General features: G+C 42.4%; 1 long non-coding RNA gene and 1 pseudogene across 3 annotated transcripts in view; both read left to right on the forward strand.

The window, feature by feature from the left end:
* Positions 1-5650, forward strand: part of LOC148047621 (uncharacterized) — a 31372-nt gene extending 25722 nt beyond the window's left edge. For 2 of the 3 annotated variants that reach the window (XR_015695851.1, XR_015695850.1), the window contains exons 2-3: positions 3439-3649; positions 5059-5650. This is a non-coding gene — a long non-coding RNA (uncharacterized LOC148047621). Of the gene's footprint in view, positions 1-3438; positions 3650-4949 lie in introns of all 3 variants that reach the window. The other variant, XR_015695852.1, reaches the window with a different exon arrangement.
* A 55-nt stretch (positions 5651-5705) lies between these two features.
* On the forward strand, positions 5706-9073 carry LOC148047622 (uncharacterized; annotated as a pseudogene).
* The last annotated feature ends 10043 nt before the right edge of the window (positions 9074-19116 follow it).

Here is a 19116-nt window from a genome sequence, read left to right on the forward strand (position 1 = left end):
GACAGGTTCTTATTTTCTTTTGACCCCCAAAATATTGATGGGTCTTATTATCAGGGGGGGGGTTTATTGTTTTGGGGTTGCCGGGTGGCTGCTCTCTTGTGAGTGGGCGCATGAAGAGCCAGGCACAGCCTCAGGGGTAAACGACTGTTGCAACAGCGCAACATACCAGCCATGAGGTGACCATGCTCACGAGCAGCCACCCGTCAACCCCCCTTTCCAGCCGGGTAGAGCGCCACTCATGGACCTAGTGATATTCCAGAGGCCCTAGGCCACATGATCCTCGGCCCTCGCCCCAGCTCCTGCGGCTTGACGCATTCAGGATACCCGTAGGTCAGTGCATGGTGCTCTGCCCGGCTGGAAAGGGAGGTTGCGCAAGCGCCTGCTCCATCCCAACCTGGTGTGCCTCCCAACCTCGCCATGCCCTGGCCCAGCTCTCCTGCAGGACCAATGTGCTGCCGCCACCACATCGCTTCGAGCATAACCTATTCTCCGGCTTCCAAACTCCGGAGATCCACAGCCGAGTCTTTTGGCAGTGGCCACTTTGGGAGTACACTCTATGGTTGTGTTGTGACTCAGCAGATGTCTGCTGTGAGTCTTTTCGGAATGCAAGATTAACAATGCAGCTGGGGCTCGTTAGTGGGGTTTTGGGAGAGATAAAAGGACGGATGCTGCCACGCCCTAGTCACAGGAGTCAACATACGTTCCTTCGTGTGTTCCTGGTTTGTACAACATTGCTTGATTATTAAGCAATGTGCTCTACATGGGGCAGCCCTTGAAGAGCATTCGGAGACTTCAGCTTGTCCAGAATGCAGCCGCGTGAGCGATTGTGGGTGCACCTCGGTACACCTAATCTCCGCGAGCTGCACTGGCTGCCTATTGGTCTTCGGATATGCTTCAAGGCGCTAGTCGTCACTTATAAAGCCCTTCATGGTATTGGACCTGGGTACTTGAGAGACCGCCTGCTGCCAATTACCTCCAATAGACCGATTAGATCCCACAGATTAGGCCTCCGAATTCCATCCACTGGCCAATGCCGACTGGCGACCACCTGGAGGAGGGCCTTCTCTGTGGCTGCTCTGGCCCTCTGGAACGAGCTCCCCATGGAGATTCGGACCCTCACCACCCTCCAGGCTTTCCGCAAAGCCCTTAAAACCTGGCTGTTCTGACAGGCCTGGGGCTGATGAGTTCCTGTCCCCGCTCGAATGGTGTGTCTGTTGAGTTGTTTTTAAAATTGTGGTATTGTTTGTCTATGTCTTTTTCCCCCCTATTTGTATCCCCTATCCCCCCCCCCCCCCGACTTGGGTTGTGAGCCGCCCTGAGTCCCTTCTGGGAAAAGGGCGGCATAGAAATATAATCAATTCAATTCAATCGTGATTTATGCTTGTTACACTTGGATAAGTGCTTTGGTGTTTCATGTAAACCTGATCCGTGGAGACTGTGGAAGAAGTGCAGTGCTTGTAAGAGTTTTGTTTTGCATTCTTGTCGGAGACTTGTATTTATGTTATTTTTGGGCTTGAAGCCAGTTTGAACTGAGAACTGATAAAGAAAGACTTCCTTTTAAGTTGCCTGCCTGCGTTTGTTAACGAGCCGTGAAGCGGGGGACAGAACAGGTTGTGGGCTGGCTGAGGCAGAGCATACTCCCAGAGCGTACAACCATAGAGCGTATTCCCAGAGTGGCAACTTCCAGAAGACTCAGCATCCTACCTCCGTGCTTTGCAAGCCGCAGAAAAAACCATGCAGCAGTGGCAGGTGGCGGCGGCAGTGGAGATGCCCTGGCTCTGCAGGGAGAGTTAGTCAAGGGCATCGTGAGGCTGGGAGGTGCATGAGCGGGGAGTGGAAAAGCTGCTCACGCAACCCTCCTCTCCAGCCATGCAGAGCTCCATTCACTGACCTAGGGTCATTCCGAAGGCGCCAAGCTGCGGGATCCGGAGGGCGGCGAACAGGTGCTCCCGCTGCTTGGCGATACCCCTGGGTCAGTGAATGGTGCTGTGCCTGGCTGGAAAGGGGGGTTGCCAGATGGCTGCTCCTGAGCATGGTCACCTCATGGCTGCTGTGTAGTTCTGCTGCGACAGCGCAACATAGCCATTTGACCCTGAGGCTGTGCCTGGTTCTTCGGGAGCCTGCTTGCAAGGGAGCAACTGCCCAGCAATCCCCCTCTCCAGTTGGGCACAGCACCACTCACTGACCTAGCAGTATCACAAAGGCGCCAAACAACACAAGCCTTTGCTTGGCGCCTTCGGGATACCGCTAGGTCGTGAGTGGTGCTCTGACTAGCTGGAGGGAGTGTTGTCCAGGGGGCTTATTTTGTGGGGAGGGCTTACATTTTTCCCACCTGAAAAATGTGGCATGGCCTTATTATCAGGACGTGTATTTTGGGGGAAACACGGTAGTTTATTGTTTATTTCTGAGGTTCAAATTTAAAACTAGAGAAATAATTATTAGCCCAAGGCATTGATCTCATTTATGACTGATTAGCATTGGGGGTTATTAGATGTGTACTTTTTTACAGCCTTTCTCCTGACTTGGGGATGAGTTTGACGATACTTGTGTGCAACTTCCCTTACTTGTGTTTTCCTAATTGTATTTGTAAATCTTTTACTGCATTTTGCCTCTTTTCCCTTTAACTGGTATTACACTAGAAGGAACAGATTCGTCTGAACTGAGGAGGAGAATAAGGGGAGGCGAATCTGCCTCTGCCTACCAGCATCCATTAGTGTTCATCTGGCTAGCGTCCTGTCAGTGTGTGAGAGAGTTGAGGGGTGTTTGGAAACTCAGAGTATTTGCTGTGCGAGCAAGAAGGAGACAGGAAGGAGACTGGACGTGGCTTAGCTCAACTGTTCTGTAGTAAAGCTGCTTGCTGCTGTGAAAGTGAAAGTCCTCTTTTGGGGTGGGGAGGGGAAGTAGAACTCCTTAGCATCAGAGGGCTACTTTGAAAGTGAAACAGTATTTGCTGTGTGAGCAAGAAGGAGACAGGAAGGAGCCTGGCTATTGGTTAGCTCAACCGTTCTGTAGTACAGCTGCTTCCTGCTGTGAAAGTAAAACCGAAACTGAATCTCCTCTGCTCTGCTTGTGTTTTGTATTTGGAACAGATTTCTTTTCTGATTAGGAGGGGGAGTAGAACTAGTTAGCATGATAGCATGTTAATAATAATATAGGAAATAATAATGCTCTGATGGTCATTTTGAAAAACCTTTTCTTAGTCAGCACCTAGAAGCCAAGAGGAACATACGTGGACAACTTAGGTTTGTAGGCTTTAAGGTTCTGGAGATTTTGTGATAATGCATGAGTGGCATTTTGCTTTTATATATATATATGGATTTTCCAATATTTCCCACAATCCTTGCATTGTTTTCTCCTAGGGATTTTTATCCATGAAATTTTGCTTAGGCTATGAATTTCTTAAAATCAACTCTTCTGTTGGATTATATTCTATTGCAGAGGTGGGTTCCTACCAGTTCGCACCTATTCAGTAGAACCGGTTCGTCAAATCTACCAAACTGGTTAGAAGAGGTTCCACCAGTGGACCTGGAAAGCAGGCCGCACCTACAGAAGAGGTTCCAAACTTTTTTGAAACCCATTCCTGGTCCTTGGATATGATTATTCTACACTATCATGCTCATATTTATAAAACTCAGTGCCTCTGTGAAAGGTAAGGATGACTACTGCGTTTGTGGTGCAATCAGAACATTGCGTGTGTTGAAGTTGTTTTAACACAAACCAAAGATGCCTTTTAAAAAACAAGTTTACATCATATTCTTATGCATGCCAGTGCTGTGTGGGAGGTAATTTAAGGTGGTTCTGACAAGTGTCGTCGGCATCTTCATATCCGGTCACATGGACGGCAAGCCATTCCCACAAAGGAGGCCACACCCACAGTGTAGGTTCGAACAATTTTTGAAACCCACCACTGTTCTATTGCTTCTGTTTGCATTATATTGAATTCCAGTAAGACATGGTCATTCGCCCAAGGTTCCGACAACTTCAACTCCTTCTATCACTCCTCTATTAGTAAGAATTAGATCGAGTATAGTTTTTCCTCTAGTTCCCTTCTCTACTTTTTGGATGACAAAGTTGTCAGCTAAGTTGGTTAGGAATCTATTCAATCTCCTACTTGCTGTAGACCTTGTCTCCCAGTTGATATCAGGGTAGTTAAAGTCTCCCATTATATCTTGAGGTTGCCCTCTTAATATAGTTTGTAATACAAACGTGTATTGAAAATGACAGAAGAATAAAATTTACAAGTTTTTTTACTTCACATCTTGCCAATACGTATGGTATTTCCTGTCCCATCCATGTTCCAGGTTCAATTGTGCTTAATCCATCTTTGGTTGCACAGGGAGTCCTCACTTACCACTTCTTCCCTGATCCTTCAAAGTTACTATGGCACAGTAGAAGCAAACATGCACAATTTGTGTTAATCCCAGCACTTGTTCCGTGACCGCATGTCAGCAGTGACTGTGGTTTTGAAGATGCAGGAAAAGGAGTTGCACCAACTTCGCTTCTGCCAATAGTTGCACATTTATGATGGCGGCAGCATCCCACACTCATGATCTCCATTTGTGACCTTCCAAGCTAGCTTCAGACAAGCAAAATCAGTGGTTATACTGGCAGGAAATTGCAAGTCACAGTCATATGAAATTGCCTTTAACAACCCACAGTGATTAGCTTAAAAACTACAGAGGAACAAATGTAAGTTGGCACTGTCATGTGACATGATGCTTAATGTTTGAGCTGCTTAGTGACGCAAATATAAATTCCAATTGTGGTAGGTTAAATGAGGACTACTTGAATAAGGATGTCACCAGAGGGGTTCTAGACAGTATTTTCTGCCTTTATTTGTACCTGAGGACTTCCATGAGCAAAAATTGTCTATACTTTTCTTCTTTTTTCACCTCATCTCTAACCGTTTTATAAACAATTAAAGTTACATTTTTCTTTGAATCTTACAGATGAACATGATGGCAATAAGCGCACACTCTGAACAACTGTAAATAATAATCAGTGTTAAAAAGGGAAGAAAATCAAGCCAAAAATCAAAATATTTTTCATTTCTTGCAGAAAACCTTACAAATCTGCTCCTCCTCCAGCAGCTGTTTGACAAAAGAGAGAAAATTAAGAACGAATAAGCAGATTATGCAGAACTCAAGGATCAATTATTATTTATAATTCAGCAAAAGAGGGAAATATCTGGAAGTCTGTTCGAAGGAAAAGATCAATAGTAAAGCCACGTAGAAGAGACAGGAATGCAGGCCTTTCCCTGAGAGGAAGAAGACGGCTTGAATGAAAGCACCTTAAAAAAGGCATTGTCCATATTTTTTACCTCCTCAAGAATATCAGTGGTGCAAAAGCTTCATAAATTTGCCTATTGTGGGAAAAGCACACTTTGCAAATCACAGCTGATTATGCACAAGAGGAGACTGAAAGCCACACAAATTACCTGAATGTGGCAAAAACTATGGTCACAAAAGCTCCCTTGTTGTTCATGGAAGCACCTCCACAAAAGAGGGAAGCCACAAAAGTGCTCCCAATGCGGTAAATGTTTTAGTGAGCATGGCAACATGGTGCTACATCAGATAACTCATAGGAGGGAGAAAACATATGTCTGTGCAGATTGTGTGAAAGTTTCATAAGAAATTCTCAGGTCTTGAGACACTAAAGGACGCAAACGAAGGAATAAAACCATTTGAACATCCTTTCTGTGGAAAATGTTTCAGTGAATTTCTTCCTGGTGAAGCACCTGAGGATTCCCACAAAAGACAAACCCTTCGAATGTCCTGATTGTGGAAAAACAATTAGTCACAATTTTAGGTCTGGTGATGCATCAGTAGATTGACTCCAGGGAGAAACTCTATGCGTATCTAGATTGTGGGGAAAAACCCCTTGAATGTCCTGATTATGGGAAAGTCACAGTTCCGGTGATACACCAGAAGACTCCCATAGGAGAGAAATGCTTTGAATATCCTGATTGTTGGAAAACATTCAGTTATGATTCCAATTTGTGAAACACCAGAGGAATCATAAAGGAGAAAAACCCATTAAATGTCCAGACTTTGGGAGAAGTTTCAATTGTAATTCCCACCTGGTAACACATCAGACGATTCACTCCATGGAGAAACCTTGTAAGTGTAGAGATTGTGGGGAAAGTTTCATTAAAAATTCCCATCTCTTGAGACATAAGGCCACGCACACAGGGGAGAAACCCTTTGAATGTCTTGAATGTGGGAAACGTTATAGTCAGAATTCGCACCTGGTCATACACCAGAGGACTCACACAGGAGAAAAACCCTTCGAATGTCCTATTTGTGGAAAAGATTTTAGTGATAATTCCAGCCTGCTGAGACACCAGCAGACTCACACAGGAGAGAAACCCTTTGAATGTCCTAAATGTGGGAAACGTTACAGTCAGAATTCGCACCTGGTCATACACCAGAGGACTCACACAGGAGAGAAACCCTTTGAATGTCCTGTTTGTGGAAAAAGTTTTAGTGATAATTCTAGCCTGGTGAAACACCAGCGGATTCACACAGGAGAGAAACCCTTTGAATGTCCTTATTGTGGGAAACATTTCAGTTGGAATTCCAGCCTGGTGAGACACCAGATGACTCACACAGGAGAGAAACCCTTTGAATGTCCTATTTGTGGAAAAAGTTTTAGTGATAATTCCAGCCTGGTGACACACCAGAGGACTCACACAGGGGAGAAACCCTTTGAATGTTCTGATTGTGGGAGAGGTTTCAGTCGGAATTCCCAGCTGGTAACACACCAGATGACTCACACAGGAGAGAAACCTTTTGAATGTCCTGACTGTGGGAAAACTTTCAGTCAAAACGCCCACCTGGTAAAACACCAGATGACTCACACAGGAGAGAAACCCTTTGAATGTCTTTATTGTGGGAAACATTACAGTCAGAATGCGCACCTGGTCAATCACCAGAGGACTCACACAGGAGAAAAACCCTTCAAATGTCCTAATTGTGGAAAAGATTTTAGTGAAAATTCCACTCTGGTGAAACACCAGAGGACTCACACAGGAGAGAAACCTTTTGTATGTCCTGATTGTGGGAAATGTTTTAGTCAGAGTTCCAGTCTGGTGAAACACCAGAGGACTCACACAGGAGAGAAACCCTTTGAATGCCCTGTTTGTGGAAAAAGTTTTAGTGATAATTCTAGCCTGGTGAAACACCAGCGGACTCACACAGGAGAGAAACCCTTTGATTGTCCTGATTGTGGGAAACGTTTCAGTCAGAATTCCCAGCTGGTGAAACACCAGAGGACTCACACAGGAGAGAAACCCTTTGAATGTCCTTATTGTGGGAAATGTTTCATTCAGAATTCCAGCCTGGTGAGACACCAGATGACTCACACAGGAGAGAAACCCTTTGAATGTCCTATTTGTGGAAAAAGTTTTAGTGATAATTCCAGCCTGGTGACACACCAGAGGACTCACACAGGAGAGAAACCTTTTGTATGTCCTGATTGTGGGAAATGTTTTAGTCAGAGTTCCAGTCTGGTGAAACACCAGAGGACTCACACAGGAGAGAAACCCTTTGAATGTCCTGTTTGTGGAAAAAGTTTTAGTGATAATTCTAGCCTGGTGAAACACCAGCGGACTCACACAGGAGAGAAACCCTTTGAATGACCTTATTGTGGGAAATGTTTTATTTGGAGTTCCAGCCTGGTGAGACACCAGAGCACTCATACATGAGAGAAACCCTTTGAATGTCCTATCTGTGGGAAAGGTTTTAACAATCATTCTAATCTGGTGACACACCAGAAGACTCACACTGTGGAGAAATCTTTGAAATGTCCAGTCTGCGGACATTACTTCAAGCATAAATCATCCCTTATTGCACACAAGGTAATCGATATGAAGAAAGGTAGATGAGTTTAGAGAATGCTTGAATTTCATTTGTTATCTCCCATTGAAAGTGTAGGTGAGGAATGTTTGATGGATAACCAGTGATCTTATTTTTAATTGTAAAAACTGATGCACAAAAGTTTGTAACCAAACGACATGCTTGATGAAATTGAGGAAAGTTTATGGTATGTGTTGTTTTGTTTTTGTTTGTTTTAAAAAATTTAAAAATTTTTTTAAAAAAAGAAATTTTAGGTGAGAAATTGTTTGAATTTTGGCCTGATTCATTTTGCTCAAACATTTGTAAGTGGAGTGAAAGGAAATTGGAAAATGCCTAACTACTAGTTTCTGGTTATCAGCAGAACCATCTGTATATTTCCTTTTCCAGAATTAATGGAATTCCTCAAAAAGGAATTTTGGGTGGAGCTTTTGTCTGTTGATTATGGAATTCCCACATGTGGAGTTTCAGTCTTCTACCTTGGTTTCACCCGATTTTCAGCCCCAGAATTCCACAGCCCGCATAAAAGTAGTCTTCAAGGTATAACTATTATGGGCTTTGAATTACAGTTGCATGTTCCAATGGCTGTTAAATGAAATTGCTTTCCTTAACTACCTGAATCCTCCTGCTGTCCCTGATGCCGCCATTAATCAAATGTGCAACTCACGAGGCAGAACACTGTCTACTCAAAGCTGTGGAAAAGGCTTGGAGGCCTAGTGCAGGGCCAGGTTTGCCTGCCGTAGGAATCTATTTCTTCCACAATCCTTACATATACTTCATTCAAATTGAATTGTACATTTTAAATCAAAATAGAAAATTTATATATCTTACTTATCACTGTACCACAATTCTCATTTAATTACAATTATTTAAACATGATTTTATCTAAAATCATTTGTATTTAAAGACACAACCACCTACTGGCATTCATTCGCAGTTTCAATAAACCTCCAATAACATTACACCATTATGGCATATTCTGAAACAAATTCAGTTAGTAAGATATCTAAGCATTTCCCCCCCTTCCCCCCCAACTCATAGTTTAAAGCTTATATCCAATTTGCTTTTACTAGTATAACATATATATACTGCCTAGTATGCCTAGTATGCAATATAGCCCAGGTTCAAATCCCAGTAAGGGTATGGCTAGCTGATGAGAGCTAAATAGCTTGAAATAGATCTATACTAGTCTCCCTTTATTTATTTATCAGCACAAATAAAAAAAAACCACAAATATAACAAAGGCAACAGTAAAAATATTGAGTTTCTGTCGTGATGGACTCTTGTGACGAGCCGAATGACAGATGATGGAAGCAATTAGCTTCCTCCCATAATTGGGGCTTACCAGGGGTTGTAAAAATCTAATAGATACCTTTCACCCTGGCTTCGCTGATAACGGATAAGAGCCTGTGGCCTAATGGCTAAGATCTCTGCCTAGTATGCCTAGTATGCAATATAGCCCAGGTTCAAATCCCAGTAAGGGTATGGCTAGCTGATGAGAGCTAAATAGCTTGAAATAGATCTATACTAGTTTCCCTTTATTTATTTATCAGCACAAATAAAAACACACACACACACACACATATATGTGTGTGTTTTTTATTTGTGCTGATAAATAAATAAAAAAATCTAATATATATATATTAGATATATAATGATATATAATGATATATATATATATATATATATATATATATATATATATATATATATATATATATATATATCATTAAACATTATCCATTAACATTTCCTTGTTATTATTGTAGTTAACTAAAATTTATTTACTATTTATATCTCCTCTCCTCTCATCAGGCCCAAAAGAAATTATACCTTTATAGCAAGATCTAAACAAAAATTTATTAATAAAATTTATAGGTCTTTTCCCTAAGTCCCAAATTACAATTAATATCCATGTTATTTTTACTAATTAAAATTATCATTTCATTATTGTTATAGTTAATTATATGTTAACAAATGAACATTTCATAAAAATCTAAAACAATCTACAAAATGCTAACATTCCTACTTATTAATCACCAAAAATATCCATTAACATTTCCTTGTTATTATTGTGGTTAACGAAAAAATTATTTAATATTTATATCACATCTCCTCTCTTCAGACCCAAAGTAATTATACCTTTATAACAAGATCTAAACAAAAATGTATTAATAAAATTTATGTCTTTTCGCCAAGTCCCAATTTAGAATTTATAACCAGGTTACTTATACTAATTAAGGTTATCATTTCATTATTGTCATAGTTAATTATATGTTAACGAATAAACATTCAATAATAATCTAAAACAATCTACAAAATACTAAAATCCCTACTTATTAATCACCAAAATTAGCTAACTTTTTATCATCAACTTTCATTATCAACCTGTATCTTTCCAATGGCAAAACAGTCTTATCTCTCTTGTCAATTGTTCTGTCAATTCTCTTTTCAGCTCCTTTATAAAGTTTTTATAAACTTCTCTCCACGCTTTATTGCTTAAAAGGTCTCTCAAATAGTCTCGTTGCCCTTGAATTGTTATTAACATTAGCTTGTCTTTGGTTGTCAAACTTATTTCTGAATAGGTTTCTTTTCTTAGCTTGTATTTTGTATTTGTATTTATTATACATTTATAGGCCGCCCTTTTCCCTGAGGGGACTCAGGGCGGCTTACAATAAAAGGGGAAAGGGAGTGTAGGACAAATACAAAAAGAAGTGTGAACGAGAATAAATTAAACAGTAAAACACAACATTCACTCGACATTCGGGAGGGGCGAAAGTAAAAACTTATCCCCAGGCCTGATGGGCTAGCCAGATCTTGAGGGCTGTGCGGAAGGTCTGGACGGTGGTGAGGGTACGAATCTCCACGGGGAGATTATTCCATAGCATCGGAGCCGCAACAGAGAAGGCTCTCCTCCGAGTAGTCGCCAGTCGGCACTGACTGGCGGATGGAATACGGAGGAGGCCAGCTCTATGCGATCTGATGGGACGCAGGGAGGTAATCGGCAGAAGGCGGTCTCTCAAATAGCCAGATCCACTACCATGGAGCGCTTTATGGGTGGTGAGTAGGACCTTGAAGTGCACCCGGAGATCGACAGATAGCCAGTGCAGCTCACGGAGGATCGGTGTTATGTGGGCGAACCGTGGTGCGCCCACGATCACTCACTAGCTCCATCATTATCACCCCTTTTTTTCCTCCTATATCTTGAAATCTGGGATAAAGCTCCAAATTGTCAAATTCACTTTTCCATCTTCCCTTCTTTCCGCTTTCACCCATATTTGCTCCATTAATAAGTTCATCTATTGTCTTGTCTTTATCTTCTATATTTTCATTCTCTTCTTTAATTTTTGGGGCTCCAACCCCATCATCTTTTGTTGTGATAAACAATAGTCTATCCAACTTCTCTCAAATCTCCCAAATCCTTCTAAAATATTTCGAATTCCAGCCAGGATGTTTCAAAATTTTAAGGTTTCCTCATCTGGATATTGATCCATTTTCCCCCCAAAAAAATTAAGTAGAAAAAAAAGAAAAGAGGAGTCTGATAGCCACTGCCACTCTAGCCTTCCAAGCTTCTTTTGTCTTTGTGTGTGTGTGTGTGTGTGTGTGTGTGTGTATTTATTTATTTATTTGTTTTAGGTTAACTTAAGCACAAGTTCTTTTGTACACATCAAAGGAGAAGGGTTCTATCTTTTTCTTTCCTTTTCCTTCTCTAGCCAAAATATTTTCCAAGAGCATCTGCAAAAAGCAATTGACTCTTTGACTCTTTATCAAATTTTGTAAGCAAGTTGCAAACCCTTCAGTTACAAAGTCAGTAAGATCAAATAGGAATAAACAAAGGATACATTGTTTTAAAGAAGGAACTTCAGACTCTGGCTTTCAAATGGCAGATTCCACTTTTTCATACTTTTCTCTATTTTATGGAAAACAAAATTTTTTAATTGTCTTTGGTGGGATTTAATAACAAATAGAAGGGAGAATTTGTTAAAATAAAAAAGAGAGTTTTAATTTAAGCGAAAAAATAAGGTGGTAAAAAATAGAGGAAAAAAAATCTATCCATTCACTTCAAGCGGAGAAACAGGAAACATTACAATCCCTTCAATCCACAAAATATCGTTACAAGAAAGAACAAACACTTTCCAAGGCAGTCCAATAAGAATTAAATTCACCGCTTTATTCTTTTACTTTAAGGACTAATTTATCTTTAAAAAATTTTTTTCTTTCGGCAATCTTTCTCAGAGTAAAAAAAAAAACCTCACCCAATGGACTCATTTTTGCTTCCTTCCAGAGCCATCTCCAACACACACACACACACACACACACACACACACACACACAAAGTTGGATCCCCAGCCTGGGGACTGCCTGTTTGCCGCCGGCTTGAAGCGCTTCCCTTGGGTCAATCAGGGACTTTGTGGTGTCCCTGAGACCAGCAAGGCTTTGTCTTCCTGATCACCATGTCTCCGAGATGGTTTAGATCATACTGGACCATCCAGTGGCAAAAGTGTCAACAGTGGTCTCGGACTGTCGAGACCGGACTGTCGAGATCGCACGTTGTGTTGTTGCAACGTTGGCTCCTCCTTCTCCAAGAGTATTTTTTATGTCCTTGAGAATGCAATAATGTCAGTGTCTATTGTGACAAAAGCAAAGATTGTAGAATTATGCTTGAGAGGATCCACACTGGAGAAAAGCCATATCAGTGTTCCCAATGCAGCAAAAGCTTTAATCAGAATGGCTTCCCAGTTGTTCATGGAAAAGCTCACACCAGAGAAAAGCCCTACCAGTCTTCCCAATATGGCAAAAGCTATAGCAAGCAGCAGTGATGTGCGGTGAGGTTTATGGCTGGTGAGGCACTGACACAGGGGTTTCAATTTTTTTTAGATTTGTGGACTTCAACTCCTAGAATTCCACAGCCAGGCATGCTCCGTTCCGATTTAAAGCAACAGCATTTGTTTTTCTCCTTTGCGAAAAAGTTTCCATCATTTTTTTTCTTCTCCCTCCCCTTCCTTCCTCCCTCTCTTCCTCCCTCCCCCTTCTCTCAAACACAAACACAGAAGTTGGATTGGATATATTTTCCAATGGCTTGAAAGTAGCTCCTCTGCCATACTCCCCCCCCCAATTCCTTTGCTACCTTCTGATCCGAGCCTTTGATTGCAGGTGGAGCCACGTTGCCTTTTCAAACTTGTAGTCAGTGAAGCTGGGCTTATATACTTTTATCCAGGTGTGTGTGTGTGTGTGTGTGTGTGTGTGTGTGTGTAAAGCAATGTAGCTCTGCATGCAATCACATACCTTTTCCAGCTGTTTCAGAGAGGATTTCTACTCTGCTCTTGCCTGCCATCATGAAAAGAAAAAAAATGTAAAAGGAAAAAGACAAGAGCTGAAGGCTGAGCTAGTTGCTGCCAGAGTTACCGTGTGGATGACTCTGCTTAACTGTTTAAGAAACGCTCAAAAAAAGCACCCTCTACAGGAGGAGGCAGGAGAATGACGTGCCTCATTACGTCAGGAATTTTTTGGCGTTTAACCCTTGCTTAGCTCTGCTTGAGTGATCATAAAGCCAGACTAGATGAGGCATCTCCTTCTCCCGCCTCCTCCTGTAGTTTCTTAGAAGCTTTTTTAAACAGTTAAGCACTAAGCAGAGTCATCCACTGTGACTCTGGCAGCAACTAGTTCAGCCCTTTTCTTTTTACATTTTTTTTCTTTTCATGATGACAGTGGTGAGGCTCTGCCTCTCCCTGGCAAGCAGACCAAGCTGATAATACACCAGAGGACTCACACAAGAGAGAAACGATATGAATGCCCAGATTGTAAGAAATGTTTCAGTCGAAAGGGGAAAGGAATGGTATTTGGGAGTGGTTCGTACAGCAAGTCAATATTCCTTTTATGCATGAAGATTTTGCTCTAGGGTTGTTTTTAACGGGGGCAGAGGTTGGCAATGACTCTGGAAGGAAAGGCATGCTTTCCACAAAGCAAAGTCTGGTTATGGGAACAGGGGGGGGCCTAAGTTCTTTGGGCTGGAGATGTTAACCGTGCTCAAAACATTGGCTGGGTTTCTCATACTTATTGCAGCAGCCACAGTGCGAGGAGCTGCTCTTACGGTACACGCCCTGCAATTGTCAGCAGCTGCACTGCTTTCTTTAGGGAAGCAGCCTCATCGTGAGCGCTTCTTTCATAGCCCCTTCACAGGTCACCCGTTTATGTTGTCCCCTGCCAATGACCACCCGGCTGCCCCACCCACCTCCAGAGCTTTCATCAGGGTGGCCAGGTCCATCATGCCAGTGGTGCCGAACATGGTGATTTTTTTCCAGACTCTGGTGGCTGAGTCTCCAGTCACGGGGCTTCCTTTCATGCCGTTGCCATTGCCTCCTTGCTGCTCCTGCCCAGGGCCAAAGCAAGCCCTTCTGCCTGGAGCTCCATCGACAAGCAATCGAAGCTTGTCTCCTCCACCGGCGCATCTCCCCGATTCTTGGGAAAGCTGCTTGTTGGGCCCGGGCACCCGAGAGAAGCGCTGGGTGGCCATTTTGAAATGGGCGGGAGCAGTTTATGCAGTGGGCAAGACATTAGCTACTGTCTGAGCTTCCTCGGTCGGGGCACCTCCCTGGGAATTGCTGCCCAGCCTGGGTGTTTGGACAAACAGGACACTGTGGAAAGCGGAAGGGAAGAGGAGGAGGGGCCTTACCCAGAGACCATATGGCAGATAAAAGCTGCAAGGCTCTGTCATAGTCGTTTCAGGTGAGTCCTCGCCAAGCTCTCTCGCCCCTGCCCAAATTGGCCGAGAAGTGGCGTGTGATCCCCATGTGCTCCCCTCGCAGGCCAGACCGGTTTCAGGAAACACCCCAGAAGGGCTTTGATGCCACATTCTCCCACATACTCCCTTACTACATGTCAGTAAACCCACCGCCAGCATCACCCATCTGCCAGCTCCCCCTCCCTCCCTCACCCACCCTCCAGCCCATGCCCTTCATCCTTACCTTTGTGAACAGCGATGAACAGAAGCACACAGCTGAGCTGCTAGATTCTGCAAGGTATATATAAGGCCAATGGCTGGAGGAGGGATGGTAAGGCTGGCGGGAAAAGCCAGCCACACAAGGAGTGGCTGTAAACCGAGGGGCAGGGCTTAATCCTACCACTGCGCAGGATGGATACATCATGTTGGTAGGCCATATCCAGCCTGCAAGCTGTAGTTTGAGGACTCCTGACATAAAGCTTCCCCTGGTTGGTTTTTGTTCTGTGGCACGAACGCCCAATAGTCTCCCAATTCCATGGAGAGGGGACATGCCCCCTTAATCAATTTCCTCACTGAAGAGGTAGCAGAAGAGATTTCCAAACCTCAACTTCTGATTGTAATTCACAAATGATGGTGCTCAGTTGCCCAATGAAGCAGAATATGTTGCACTGGTTTTCCACTGCATTACTAGGAGTTCCAGGGCTCCTTGTGTGCAACTTCAAAAATATTCATAGTCTGGCTTGCATACTGGTTAATCTAAATTTGGCCTCACAAATCCAGGATGCAATAAACTAAGGCAGGTTCAGGAAGCAATCCTTGGAAATGAGCATCCTTTGATTATCTACTAAGGCAGAATCATGGCTGCAAACAATTTTTGGATATATGCTTGCTTCAAACCTGACTGAAAGCTCCTAGAAAGTGACATCAGATATCTAAAAAGAATTGGCACAGAAAATTGCCCACTATATGTTTTTTTTTCCTTCTTTACAAAATTTCTGACATGGCTGCTAGAGATCATGGGTTGAAAACTCTCCTTTTTGGGCCACTGTCATTATCATAATGAGAGCCCTCTTCTGCCTCCACCAGTGTACTTCCCTTTGTCCCAGTGGCCTGCAAAATCACCTCCCATTTCAATAGACCCCAAGTAAGGATGCCAGGCAAATATCCCTTGTGGTTGCCAGGTATACAGAAAGTACAGAGACCATTCTAATAGTGTGTAGGTTGACCAATATATGTAAATACATATAGCCCACAAGGGGGGAATTGTGGGAAGCCCCCCCCCCCGGAGAATGAAATATTTGAGGGAATATTAAAAAAGGTAGAAAAGGAGAAACACATTCTTAGAGGCAGAAAGCAGCTCCCAATCTTCCCTAATAGCCTACAGCAGATGCTCATTAAGAAATCCTGGGCCAGCCTATTCACAAAGAAAATACCCTCATCTCCAGGTGATGGGATTAAGGACAGGACATGACCTTAACCCAGGGGCCCTGAAACTTTTTAAAATGGACTGTTGGGAGGGCCAAACCAGCTGGGTGGGCGTGACTAGGTGGTCATGTGACTACATGGGCATGGCCAATTCAACTGTCCTTTGAACAATGCACAAAAATTAAACTTTCAATTTGTTTTGTTCCTGTGGGTATTTTATTAGCTTTTGTTTGCATGTTGCTCTTTCTGTTGCCTTTTCTTTTTACTAGATCATTTTTCAATTATTCAGGAGTCTAGTGGTCCACTTCAAGTTTTGCAGCAATTCTTCTCAGCCGCAAGGAACTTACAATCCACATCTCTCTCTCTCTCTCTCTCTCTCTCTCTCTCTCTCTCTTTTTCTCTCTTTCTGTCTCTCCCTCTATATGTGTGTCTCTATCTTTTCTCTGTCTTTTTCTCTCTCCTCCCTTTCTTTCTGTCTCTCCCTCTCTCTCTTCCTCTCTCTTATTCTCTCTCTCTTTCTTTTTAAGTTTTATTTTTTTTAATTAAAATATCAAACCAATGCGTGAACAGTGTGGCACCTGAGTGTCATACATTCTAATACAAATACAACTAATCAAGTTAAACATACCCTTGCATTCAATGTGCTTATATATTTCTAATAATAATACATACTTATATTAATTTATAGTCTCATTATTCAATTTGTCCACATTTTCTCTTATTATTTTCATTTTGTTATATAAAAGGTCTACACTAATGTTCCCCATTTTCTTGTTTCTATCACTCTATCTCCCTCGCTTTTTGTCTCTCTCTCTTTCCCTATGTGTCTCTCTCTCTGTCTATCTCTTTATGTATCTTCTGGAGGTGGAGAGAATGAAAAACAGGCCGTTTTTGCCCTTTTTATGGCCTCCTGGGGCCTCTATGCATCCAGTTTTTCACCCTCCAGAGCTCCAGAAGCATTCCGCAGGCCAAAATGGCTCATTTTTTAGCCAAAACCTGGCCATTTTCACCCATTTTTTCAGCTTCTTTCACACACACCCCACCTCCAGAAGCATTCTGCAGACCAAAATTGTTGACTTTACCTTTCAGTTCCAGCCCGTGGAGCTCCCAAAGGTAAGTCCTGCACTTGGCTGATGGGTGGGCGGGGCAATGCGGTCGGGCCAACCTCGTGGTCCTGCGTGGGCTGGATTACGGCTTCAGTGGGCCATATGCGGACCCTTGCCTTAACCCAGTGTTTCCCAAACTTGGCAACTTGAAGATGTCTGGACTTCAACTCCCAGAATTCCCCAGCCAGCATTCCCTGGGAGTTGAAGTCCAGACATCTTCAAGTTGCCAAGTTTGGGAAACACTGCCTTAACCCCATGCATTGAGAAAAATGGAAACAATACTGGCCCATTAAGGAATGAAGGCTAGAGGGAATAGATAACAGGATAAAATCGATTACATATGTCTGACAGGATTAGGACAAATGAAGTGATAATTAAGTCCCATCATGAGCCTTTGCGAAACAAGTAAAAATAATCAAATAATAAAAGCACACAAAGGAGACATAAAAATTACAAAATACTGTAAAGTGTATAAAAATCCTTGCACTCAACAAGCTAATTTGTCAGCTGTGCCAGAACTGCATGCTGTGGTTCTGCTCATTAATTTCCAGACCTTCTCTCCCAGCTTGGAACTGAACCAGATGGATTTTTCTTCTAACATCCTACTGTGTTTTTTTCTTCTTGGAGGTGCCTGTTTGTTACCTCAGTGGTAGCAGCACCAAGATGTTGACAAATTTGTTGCAACAGCCTTGGTGTTGGAGAAGTGAGAAATTATATGGTGGAAAATGTTTCATTTCTAAAAAAACATTGTGCTGCTCTTTAAATAGCTTTTGAGAATGAAAGAAATGGCTATTGGCAGCATTGCTGTAAATGTGGGGGTAAGATAATGTAAAGCTGTCTTCCCAATATATGGGAGATGCTTCTATTTCTTTCATTCCTCTCAGGGCTTCTTTTAAGGCTGCTTGGAAAGATGGTTTAATGGTGGACAGGACCACATGGTTTGAGGCCCTGGGGAAAATGAGCACATGGCTGTGTGTGAGAGAGTATACCCTCTCTTGGGCCACCTTGGAGCTTCCTGTTCCTGTGTAAGAAATGTATTCTGATTGGTTGTCTTGAGTCCCAGGCTTGGTTGAGCCTTGCAAGGTGATACAATCTCCCCAGGTTCCATGTGGTGAGTTCTGTTTCTAGATGGGTAGAGGGCTAATCCTATTATATTCTGAGGGTGAAGATCTTTTGTGTTGTAAATAATGTGGCCCAGTCTTTCTGGGGCTGTTAAAAAAGGTGGGGGGGGCGGTGCTTTCCAAGAGCATATTTCTTTTCTCATCCAGGGAGGTATAATATTCTGCCTTTTTAATATTTCCTACAATATTTCATTCTTCTGGGAAAGGGTGGGTGCTAACTTCTTACAATCCCTCCTTTATACCAAAATATGGGGGTGGAACACAAGTTATTGGTAAAAGATTAAAAATTGATCAGATCAGAGAGACTTGAGGGTGCTTTTAATTGTTCTGAAAACACGTAGAAAGTAGAAATTGGGAATAGTATGTATATTGATACATAATGGAGTACATTAACATTACTGTATATACACATAAATGTTAGAAGTTGAAATATATTATTATGTATACCTAAACAATATTATTAGTGTTGTGTATAAAATACATTGACCCAGACAATACACTGTTCACCAAGCTGTTACGGATATATATAAAAAATAACTGTAAATAAAATTATTTTTTTAAAAACTACCCCAGTGGGGACAAATTATATTTATCAGCCATGGATTTGGGAATTTGGGAGGGAATAAAGTGGGACAGTAAGACAGGGAACAGAAGACCTTGGAAGAGCTTATGGCTTTGCTGGCTGTTGCAAGAGTTCATTGCAAAGAATGTGACTTCTTTTTTTTCTTTTGGGGATGTCTGATGCTTAGAACCAAAGGCCCAGAAGGCAAGAAAGAGCAATGGGTGTGGTTCTGAGTATAAAAATAATAATAGTTTATGTCACGATGAAGGATTAAGTGCAGATTAGAAATAAATATTAATTGAATTTCAATATACAAAAAGGGGATATT

The sequence above is a fragment of the Thamnophis sirtalis genome, unplaced genomic scaffold, assembly GCF_051295495.1.
Source record: "Thamnophis sirtalis isolate CommonGarterSnake01/CBP01778 unplaced genomic scaffold, rThaSir2_p1.2 scaffold_3, whole genome shotgun sequence".
NCBI classification, from domain to species: Eukaryota; Metazoa; Chordata; class Lepidosauria; order Squamata; family Natricidae; genus Thamnophis; species Thamnophis sirtalis.